Source organism: Erpetoichthys calabaricus, chromosome 5 (genome assembly GCF_900747795.2).
Source record: "Erpetoichthys calabaricus chromosome 5, fErpCal1.3, whole genome shotgun sequence".
NCBI lineage: Eukaryota > Metazoa > Chordata > Cladistia > Polypteriformes > Polypteridae > Erpetoichthys > Erpetoichthys calabaricus.
This window is the reverse complement of record NC_041398.2, coordinates 67,946,946-67,957,238: the sequence shown is the minus strand read 5'-3', so window position 1 is coordinate 67,957,238 and position 10,293 is coordinate 67,946,946.

Below are 10,293 nucleotides of genomic sequence, written 5' to 3'. Positions count from 1 at the left end.
GACAATGCACTTTGACATTCATTAAACTAGAAAACGCCCTTTACTTTATATGGAGCAGGTTTTTCCTAGGTACTTTATAGATACAAATATATTTAACAAAAGTTTATTTTATGTTTGTACAGTTCATGAAAGGGCTGATTAAGTCACTTGGTCAAGGTCACAAGCAGCCTTTGTGTTTTAAAGTCCAGTTCCTATCACTGATGCCACAATGCCCATCAGCCCACATGGTGTTACACTTGACATGGAAGCTGAATTCCCTGCCACTCAGTTTAAATATTGCTGAAAAGCAGGCAAGTATTTTCCAAAATAAAGACTTTAAAATTTTTCAAAATGTGTATTATATATAATTTAACATTATCAAAACAGCTGAATCCAATTTAGGGGTATGGCAAGCTGCAGGCTGCCTTGGCGGAGTTGGGCACAATGCAAGAGTCAGTCGTGGATAGCACGCCAGTCACACATCTTTATGATGTGGGAAAAAAAGCTGTAGCACTCGACAAAAATAGGTAAAGTCCTCACTATGAATACATTTGCAATTGGAACCCAAAGTACGTACATCATGAGGGAGCAGCACTAACCAAAATGCCACTCTGCAGTTTTATTTGACATCATCAGATGTGCATTAAGAGTATAAATCCAATTAACTCAGATTCCTTGATATAACAAAAAAAGTTGCCTTTGTGAAGGCATTTCAAAAACTATATGAATGTATATTTTAATTTGCAAGAAATTTCTGACCAGTTTTGGTTGTAAAAGGGCCATATTAGAAAAGAATTTATTGTAAATTCATCACGACCATTTTTATCTGACTTTTAAAATTTTAGATGGCTATTCTGCAGCTGTTCTGAAATCAATAAAAGCATATAGAAAAATGATATGATCCAGTTAAATATCAGAATTTGTCAAAATTAAAAATGCTTGCAAACATTTATTTAAACCCAGCAAGGTAAAATAAAAAGAAACCAACTATCAGCAGAAAGGTCTTCCCATCAAATGGGGCTATGATGGCTATTAGTGTACCGCCACAAAAAGGTGACTTGTTCTATTGTGTTAATTGCAGTTGTTTAGCATTTTAAGCAGTCTTCCACTGAAGTGCCTTAAAAACCACATTATAAAAAAGTAAGACTTTTAAGTGTTATCTAGGAATGGTTTTGAACAAAGGTTCATTTTTAAATGGCTAACCTGTTATCTCTACAGCTGAAATAAAAATGAATACTCCTGTTAGTTGACCAAGCAGAATGGACTGAACCTGACAAACAGGACACATTTACTCCTTCCCTTGCTTTTTATAATTTGCCCCTTATAAAAATTCTTCTACCTTCCAATGATTTTCCCAATGACGTTCCTGTTCATGAAGGTTGGCTGCAGTGACAGTAAATTTTTGGGCTCAGTTGTGCTCGGCATACACCAAAGGCCTGTGAATATACTTCTCCCTACTTCACTAAAATAATTGGATAAACTGCTTTATTTAAAAGCCGAGATCGTATTAAACCAACAGCAACCTACTATCGTTGCTTTCCTGCCAATACCTTACCCCCAGTTATTCTCAGTGCCACTATGAATAATAAAAAAAAACTTTATAACAATGCCAATTAACCCTTTGTTGATCATCTCACATGAGGCACCAGCATTAAGTATGAGTTAATATGCCTAAGATTTTTTTTTTATTTTAATAATTTTATGAATCATTTTACTATGAACTAGGCACAGAACAAACATTCAATATTACCTCCATATATTTGTATTTCATATCAAATCAAATTAGTATCAGCACCCGCTCTACCAATTTCAGTAAGCTATTCGAACAAATCGCATAAAATACAAAAGTTCCTCCTTAGGTAGAGACATAAAAAGTATTAAGAATTCCACTTATTTTCTTATTTAAAATATCTTTATCATCACTACTGATATTGATAGAACTTTGGGAAAATTAGTTTAAGTTTTCCTTTACATAGTTTATAACTTTCACGTAAGAATGCAAAGGGCATATTGTCAAAACAGAGGCCAGTCAATGTTTGGATATAACGTAACTTACTTGAGTTAAGCATGGTATAGGTTAAGGGTGGCTGCGTTATGAGTAATTAATATTAGCTTACTGTCTTTAAAGTGTTTCCTACAATGATACCATATTTTGAGCCAATTTTGCATCTCCACATTATTATTAATCACAGAGAGTGAAGCATATATTGATTATTTTGGGCAGGATTTCATTTCCATGTGTCACTGCTGGGATATTTGCTCGGGCAGTGCTTAAATCAGTATGCATATCCACACTCCAAGCTGATGGCTACTGGATTCAGAGCATAGAGTCCAGCCGTTCTAGCCAGTTGAGCTAAGGAAGAACTCCCCTCTCTCTAGTGACGAATCAGGCTTCTGACAGTGAAGGCCTCTATTTTTATGCAGTGGCTTCCCTTGCTACACCCACCCCTCCTTGCCTGAATGAATACCAGAATAGCTTGTGGCTGTCTCCTGGAAGAAGTTTGCTTGCGTGGAATGGTGCCAGTGTAGGAAGGCTGAAATGGAGAAAGCCTGCTGCAAAAGGAAGACAATCTCTGTAGGAGGTAGTAAAGATCAATAATATTTAGTGGGTCACTGTGTATTTAATAAGCTTGGAACTTGCATGAATAGCCTCTTTATTTAGGAAATATTATTCTTTCATTTGCAGTGTATAATGTATTTTATTACTACTTATTATTAGTCTCAATTTGTGACACTGCTTGATTTTAGTTTTTATGATTATTGTGCTGTATCCAACTGCGAAAAAATAATTTCTTGCCTGGAGAAACGTCAAGAAGGTGGTGAAGTTCTAGTTATACACTGATTGGTTTGATTATACCAAAACAATATTATCTTAAAGTTAAAATAAGCATTACCAAACCCTGGGATTTGAGAACCTCACGACTTGCTGCCACAGCCACTTACCTATTCAACCTTGGGTCTTTTGAATTGCAGCCGTCTGTAACTTTCCTTCTGCCAGACTTTTCTGGACACTTAAACAGTGTCTAGAGAAAACCACAAGAATGTCTCCATTAACGAGAAAGAGAGGGTATCCTGACTTCTACAGTAACATTCACCCTGCTGCTCTTCAAATGGAGTTCCCCCAGCAGTGCCTGATGATTATATGATGGAAAAAATATCTATCACAAGCTAAGTATAAAGTTCATATTTGTGTCATAATTGTCTTTTGTTGTTATTGTGGTTACTTTTGTTGTTATCGAGGCAGTACTGTAACCAGAATGACCTTTCTGCACAGTGCAATTCTCATCTAGCTCTCCCTTCTGGATACACTGTCACAGCCAGGAGTCTGACTGGTCATTATAAATCCAGCAGCTCAGAGTAAGACATGCAACAGAAGGACACTTCTCAAGTGAAGTTCTTGCTGATGTCACTTAGAATAATCAAGCAGGAACAGTTGTCATTTTCTGCTTACGTCAATCATCTTTTAGTCTCTGCTGTAGATTAGTTTCATTTCATCCTCTTCTTGGGTCTTTGCAAAATGCTGTTCTCTTTTCATTGGAGCATTTTTGCATTCCAGTTGATCAACGTAATATATAATATTCTACCAAATTTTAAAGATTCTGAATGTAGGGTAGGTTAGGATCAAGCTCTCAAAGCTCTTACTCAGTGTGTTTGAATACACACACATAATCTGGTTAAGGTGAATAACCTGGATTCTTAAAAATCTGTGTTTACATTAAAAGTTAATCTTCTGGAGTTCACATTTGGCAAAACCATACAACATCATTAAACCGTGGAAAAAGAGTTAAAATGTCATCATCGGCCACTTTGAATCTGAAAACATGCATGACGCCTGTGATCATTTTCTTGTGTTTTATAGATATGTTTAGTCAAATTGACACTTTGTTTATAGGTTTCTGTTACCGGATTGCCCACAGAACACTCTTATCTGCGCGACTAGCCCTGCAAAGGACCCCCGGTACATGTGCTTCTTGCCTTACACCCAGTGCTGCTAGAATAATAATAATGCGGATATTTTTACTTCAGTAAGATAAGTATTGTGTTAGGTTGCTCGTTACTTTTAAAAAGTAACTCGACTGCATAACAGAGACTACTTTTAATGTGTTTCCCTATGGATCTTGAGATTGTTTAGCTGAGTTCAGCACTGTAAGTTCAGCTCATCAACATAAATTTAGTGATTTCTGAAATACTGAGACAGATTATTTCAGCCAGGAGAAGGAAAATGCGATCACTCAAACATTTGCCTCTGCAAAAGTATTTAGTAGACTCTGAAAGAGTGTGCAAAGAAAATAATGTGTGTAGGCTAACAGAGTGAAACAGACATGCGCAGACTGAAAAATCTTTAACGGTAACCTGGCTATGGGTTTACATGGCCACATAATCAGAAAGGTTTACATGGCATTTTAGAAACCAGGTTTCTGTGAATAATCAGGTTATTGAAGCACATGTAAAAGCATTATCTGTTGATTCTGGAAATGAAGCAAGTTTTCCTTAGGAATGAGAATGTGCTAATTCCACTAAATTTCCTGGATTAGTCAACCTGTAACTTTCTGGGTTATATAAATGAATGTTGTTTATGGCTCAGTTTTTCAGATTTGCATTTGTAAGGGTGCTACTGTTGATAACTATGCAAAATTATCAGTTTATCCAGCGCTTTTGCTTGTTCAAGCAAACATGTTCCTACAATCAGCTAATTGTGTTTTGTTCACTAAACTTTAGAATGGGCAAGACTAGAGATCTAAATGACTTTAATCATTTGTATGTTTGCTGGTGCCAGACAAGTGGTTCCAGTGTCTCAGAAATGGCTGCCCTTCTGGGTTTTTCAACTGTTAGAGTTTGGAGTTTACAGAGAAGGGTGCGATAAACAAGAAACATTCAGCAAGCAGCAGCTCTTTGTGTAGAAATCTCCCAGTTAATGAGAATGGCCTGACTCAACAGAAAGGCCACAAATACTCAAATATTCTCTACAACTGTGAGTGTCTTTACAACTTTACACCACAGTTCTATTACACGGTGCGCTGGAGCTTTAGTGGATGGGCTGCAGAAGTGGTAGACCACACCAGGTTCCACTCCTATCAGCAAAGAACAGGAAAATGAGGTTACATTGTGCATGTGGCAAAAATGAATGATTTAAGATTAAAATTATCCAAACTGGAAAAATTACCCCTGGTCTGACAATCTAAGTTTCTTCAGAAATATGCAGTTGGTCGAGTCAGAAATGTTGGCATAAACAGCTTGAATCCACAGCTCTATCCTGTCTTGATTCAATGATACAGGTTAGTTGTGTAATGGTGTGGGCAATACATTCTTGGCACACATTAGACCCCTTATGGGGATGCACAAACCAGTGCGTTTCTTCATGCCAGTCCCATGCCCGGATAAATGGGGAGGGTTACGTCAGGAAGGGCATCCGGTGTAAAATTTTGTTGAATCAATATGCGGACAACAATACAAATTTCCATACCGGATCGGTCAAGCCCCGGGTTAACGACCGCCACCAGTACTGTTAGCCAACAGGGTGCTGGCGGAAATTGGGCTACTGTTCGCCGAAGAAGAAGAGGGGGGAGACGTATCTGGAGGCAGGAGGAGAGGAGGAAAGTAAAGAGAGTGGAACATTGAATGTTGGCTGTATGACTGGTAAGGGGAGAGAGTTAGCAGATATGATAGAGAGAAGGAAGGCTGATATATTGTGCATGCAAGAGACTAAATGGAAGGGGAGTAAGACCAGGTGGATCTGAGGTAGATTCAAATTGTTCTATCATGTTGTGGATAGAAGGAGAAATGGAGTAGGAGTTACTCTGAAGGAACAGTATGTCAAGAGTGTTTTGGAGGTGAAAAGAGTATCAGGCAGAGTAATGATTATGAAGCTGGAAATTGGAGGTGTGATGATGAATGTTGTTAGTGCATATGCACTGCAAGTTGGGTGTGCAATGGATGAGAAAGAAGATTTTTGGAGTGAGTTGGATGAAGTAATGAACAGTGTACCCAAGGGACAGAAAGTGGTGATTGGAGTGGATTTCAATGGGCATGTTGGTGAAGGGAACAGTGGAGACGAGGAGGTGATGGGTAGGTATGGTGTCAAGGGGAGGAATGAAGAAGGTCAGAGGATAGTGGATTTTGCCAAAAGGATGGACATGGCTGTGGTCAATACGTATTTTAAGGAGAGGGAGGAACATAGGGTTACGTACAAGAGTGGAGGAAGATGCACACAGGTAGATTACATCCTATGCAGAAGAGCTGATCTGAAGGAGATTGAAGACTGCAAAGTGGTGGCAGGGGAAAGTGTAGTTAAGCAGCATAGGATGGTGGTCTGTAGGATGATGTTGGAGATCAAGAAGAGTGAGGGCAGAGTCAAGGATCAAATGGTGGAAGTTAAAAAAGGAAGACTGCAAGGTTGAGTTTAGGGAGGAGGTGAGACAGGCACTGGGTGGCAGTGAAGAGTTTCCAGACATCTGGGAAACTACGGCAGGTGTAGTAAGGGTGACAGCAAGAAGGGTGCTTGGCGTGACATCTGGAAAGAGGAAGTAGGAAGAAGTGTACTGGTGCCGATATTTAAGAATAAGAATAGGATGTGCAGGACTGCAGTAACTACAGGGGAATAAAATTGATAAGTCTCAGCATGAAGTTATGGGAAAGAGTAGTGGAAGGTAGGTTAAGAAGTGAGGTGATGATTAGTGAGCAGCTTTATGGTTTCATGCCAAGAAAGAGCACCACAAATGCAATGTTTGCTCTGAGGATGTTGATGGAGAACTTTAGAGAAGGCCGGAAGGAGTTGCGTTGCGTCTTTGTAGACATGGAGAAAGCATATGACAGGGTGTCTCGAGAGGAGCTGTGGTATTGTATGAGGAAGTCATGAGTGGCAAAGAAGTACGTAAGAATTGTACAGGATATGTACGAGGGAAGTGTGACAGTGGTGAGGTCTGTGGTAGAAGCGACAGATGCATTCAAGTTGGAGGTGGGATTACATTAGGGATCGTCTCTAAGCCCTTTCTTATTTGCAATGGTGATGGACAGGTTGACAAACGAGATTAGACAGGAGTCCCTGTGGATTATGATGTTTGCTGATGACATTGTGATCTGTAGCAATAGTAGGGAGCAGGTTGAGGAGACCCTGGAGAGATGGAGATATGCTCTAGAGAGGAGAGAAATGAAGGTCAGTAGGAACAAGACAGAATACATGTGTGTGAATGAGAGGGAAGTCAGTGGAATGGTGAGGATGCAGGGAGTAGAGTTGGCAAAAGTGGATGAGTTTAAATACTTAGGATCAACAGTACAGAGTAATGGGGATTGTGAAAGAAAGGTGAAAAAGAGAGTGCAGGCAGGGTGGAATGGGTGGAGAAGAGTGTCAGGAGTGATTTTATGACAGCCAGGTATCAGCAAGAGTGAAAGGGAAGGTCTACAGGACAGTAATGAGACCAGCTATGTTATACGGGTTGGAGACGGTGGCACTGACCAGAAAGCAGGACACAGAGCTGGAGGTAGCAGAGTTAAAGATGCTAAGATTTGCATTGGGTGTGACGAGGATGGATAGGATTAGAAATGAGTACATTAGAGGGTCAGCTCAAGTTGGACAGTTGGGAGACAAAGTCAGAGAGGCGAGATTGTGTTGGTTTGGACATGTGCAGAGGAGAGATGCTGGGTATATTGGGAGAAGGATGTTAAAGATAAAGCTGCCAGGGAAGAGGAAAAGAGGAAGGCCTAAGCGAAGGTTTATGGATGTGGTGAGAGCGGACATGCAGGTGATGGGTGTAACAGAACAAGATGCAGAGGACAGAAAGATATGGAAGAAGATGATCCGCTGTAGCAACCCTTAGCGGGAGCAGCCAAAAGAAGATTATTAACCAATCGTCAATTTAATACCAGAGCATGTGTATGCATTGTTGCTCACTGTGTACATTACAATATATACTACTCTCAAAAGTTTTACTCTGGCTGTTGACCTTTCTCTCTTTCTTGTGGGTGGGGGTTGAATTGAATTTAGTTTTGTTAAGTTTGTCTTGATTGTATGGAATGCTACATGCTTTTAATAAATTCAATTAAAAATGCATACTTTGAGCAGAATATTCCTTTCAATGTTGCGTATACTCACAAGCTGGATCCACAAACATGACAGAGATTTCAGTTTATGCTAATGACCTGCACAATGTTCATATTTCAATCCAGCAGAGCAACTTTGGGGTGAGTTGGATCAGAAAATTTACTCATAAATCTTTGGCTGAGGAACTGCATGATGACATCAAGTCAATGTGGACGAAAACCTCAAAGAATTTGAAATGTTCTTAAACTTAAAGGTGATCTTCCCTAGTAATAAACAGGTACTAAACAGGTGAACCTCTTACAATCGCCACAGGGCACATAGATCACAAAAACAGACTGGCCATAGCATCTGTCAGATCATCAGACTTGACTAAAATTGAGAATTTTTGTGAATGAAAAACTTTGCCCAGATCCCAGCCTGTCAAGGTGGGGATGTGAAATGGAGAGGGGACGAAATCTTGTGTGGTTCCTGATCAATGACATCCATGCATGACTTATTTTTTTTCACTTAAGCTACCATGATGGACAAGAGAAATAAGTATTCGGTCAAGACTTCATAACTTGGTAGGAGAAACAAGTAAAGGACCAGGAGATAAAATAATCGACAACGAGCCAAAAAGCCCATGGTAGGATATCAAATTATTTGAAGTCAAGCTAAAGCACAAGACTAACTTGACCGAGGCAACAGCAGAATACTAATTCATTAAAGCACACCCAAGAAGGTTTTGTCAGAATATCCACGAATTTGGACACCGTCTGTAGTGTACTGTTGGTTCAGGTAGCATCATGCTAGTGACATAATGAGCTGCAATTTAGACTGACAGATACATAGAACTTTATTTGGTACATGTGGCTTTCTGAAGAAGCTCTTTAAATAACTAAATACATAAATGGATAAGTAACTAAATAAATAAATACACACACACTTTGGTCTGAACACACACCAGAATGACTATAAAGCAATAAAATTAATAAGAAAGAAACATCTGAATTGTCACAGTGAAGCATCATGCAGGTGTATTGCTGCTGACATTTGTGTTCTAGTAACAAGATGATGACACCCAAAAGTGTCACGTGATAAATTAATAAATTAAGTTGTTTAAAACTAAACCAAAAGAAAAAACGAAATAATTTACTAGAAATCAAGCCAAAATTAAAAGGAACAAGCCTTAACATAGGAAAAATTAAAAATGATACCAGACCGTAATATCATGGCCATGTTTTCATGCTTTATTTTTCATGCTAGCTGACTCGAAAACCCAGAGAGTGCCCATGGTGGAACGTTCAGCTGTGCTGAAAGAAACACCTTTACAGGTAAGCAAAACTGATGTGAATGCTTCATGTGAGAATTAATCTAAGATGGCAAACTTATTTGTTACCTCTACTGAATTATGGGGAGGTTTATTGCATAAAAGAAATTCTGTGGGAAAGAAAATGGTATGTACAGTATATATGGTAAAATATCAAATTATTTACCTTGGGTTTACTTGCACTGTGGTTTGAAATGTTTTTGAATCTAATGGAGCTTCTTTAAAAAGCTTTTGCCTGTCCATTTTTGTAAAATGGAAGTTTCATTTTTTCATTTAGTATTCGAAAAGGCTTTGCTGACTCTAAAACAAGTTACAATGGTACCTTTCCTTAACTTAGTTTTACTGCCCAGTCAGTAAATGACTGAATAACAGATGCAGCATTTCAGAGTCCAAACATCTGGTAAACACTTAAGTGTAAACAGAGCCTGCAATTACAAAACAACAACATCATAATTACTAACAAGGAGAAATTATTGATCTTGGCATTGGATGCCTGACTCAGTTGCTTTCCATCTAGTGATGTTTGGGTGTCTTCCTCTAAGTGACCTGTGGTCACAGCTTCAGATCATTATCTTTGATCTTCCAGTTCTGTCTGGTTTTTAGAGCAGAAAGAAAACAAAAAATCCTGAAAATGTTGAGCTAACACTTTCTGTATTATCAAAAATAGCATGGGCACGTCGTCAACATTCTCCAAGACGTTGATCGGTAATGAAGGAGAAAGCATTCACGACAGAATCTACAAAACACTTCTCAATTAAATAATAAATGGGAATTTGATAAGTGAGTCATGTAATTGCTGTAACATTTAAAAAAATATAAAGATGAGATACTGGGACAAATTTGGTATTAGGTAACCAAATGGCTGTGATGGAGGGAATAGTCTCCTGTCCTCTGTAAAATGTCTTCTATTTCTGTGATTTATGTATACACAATGTCAAGCTGGTAAGGCTTGGATCTCGAAGTTTCA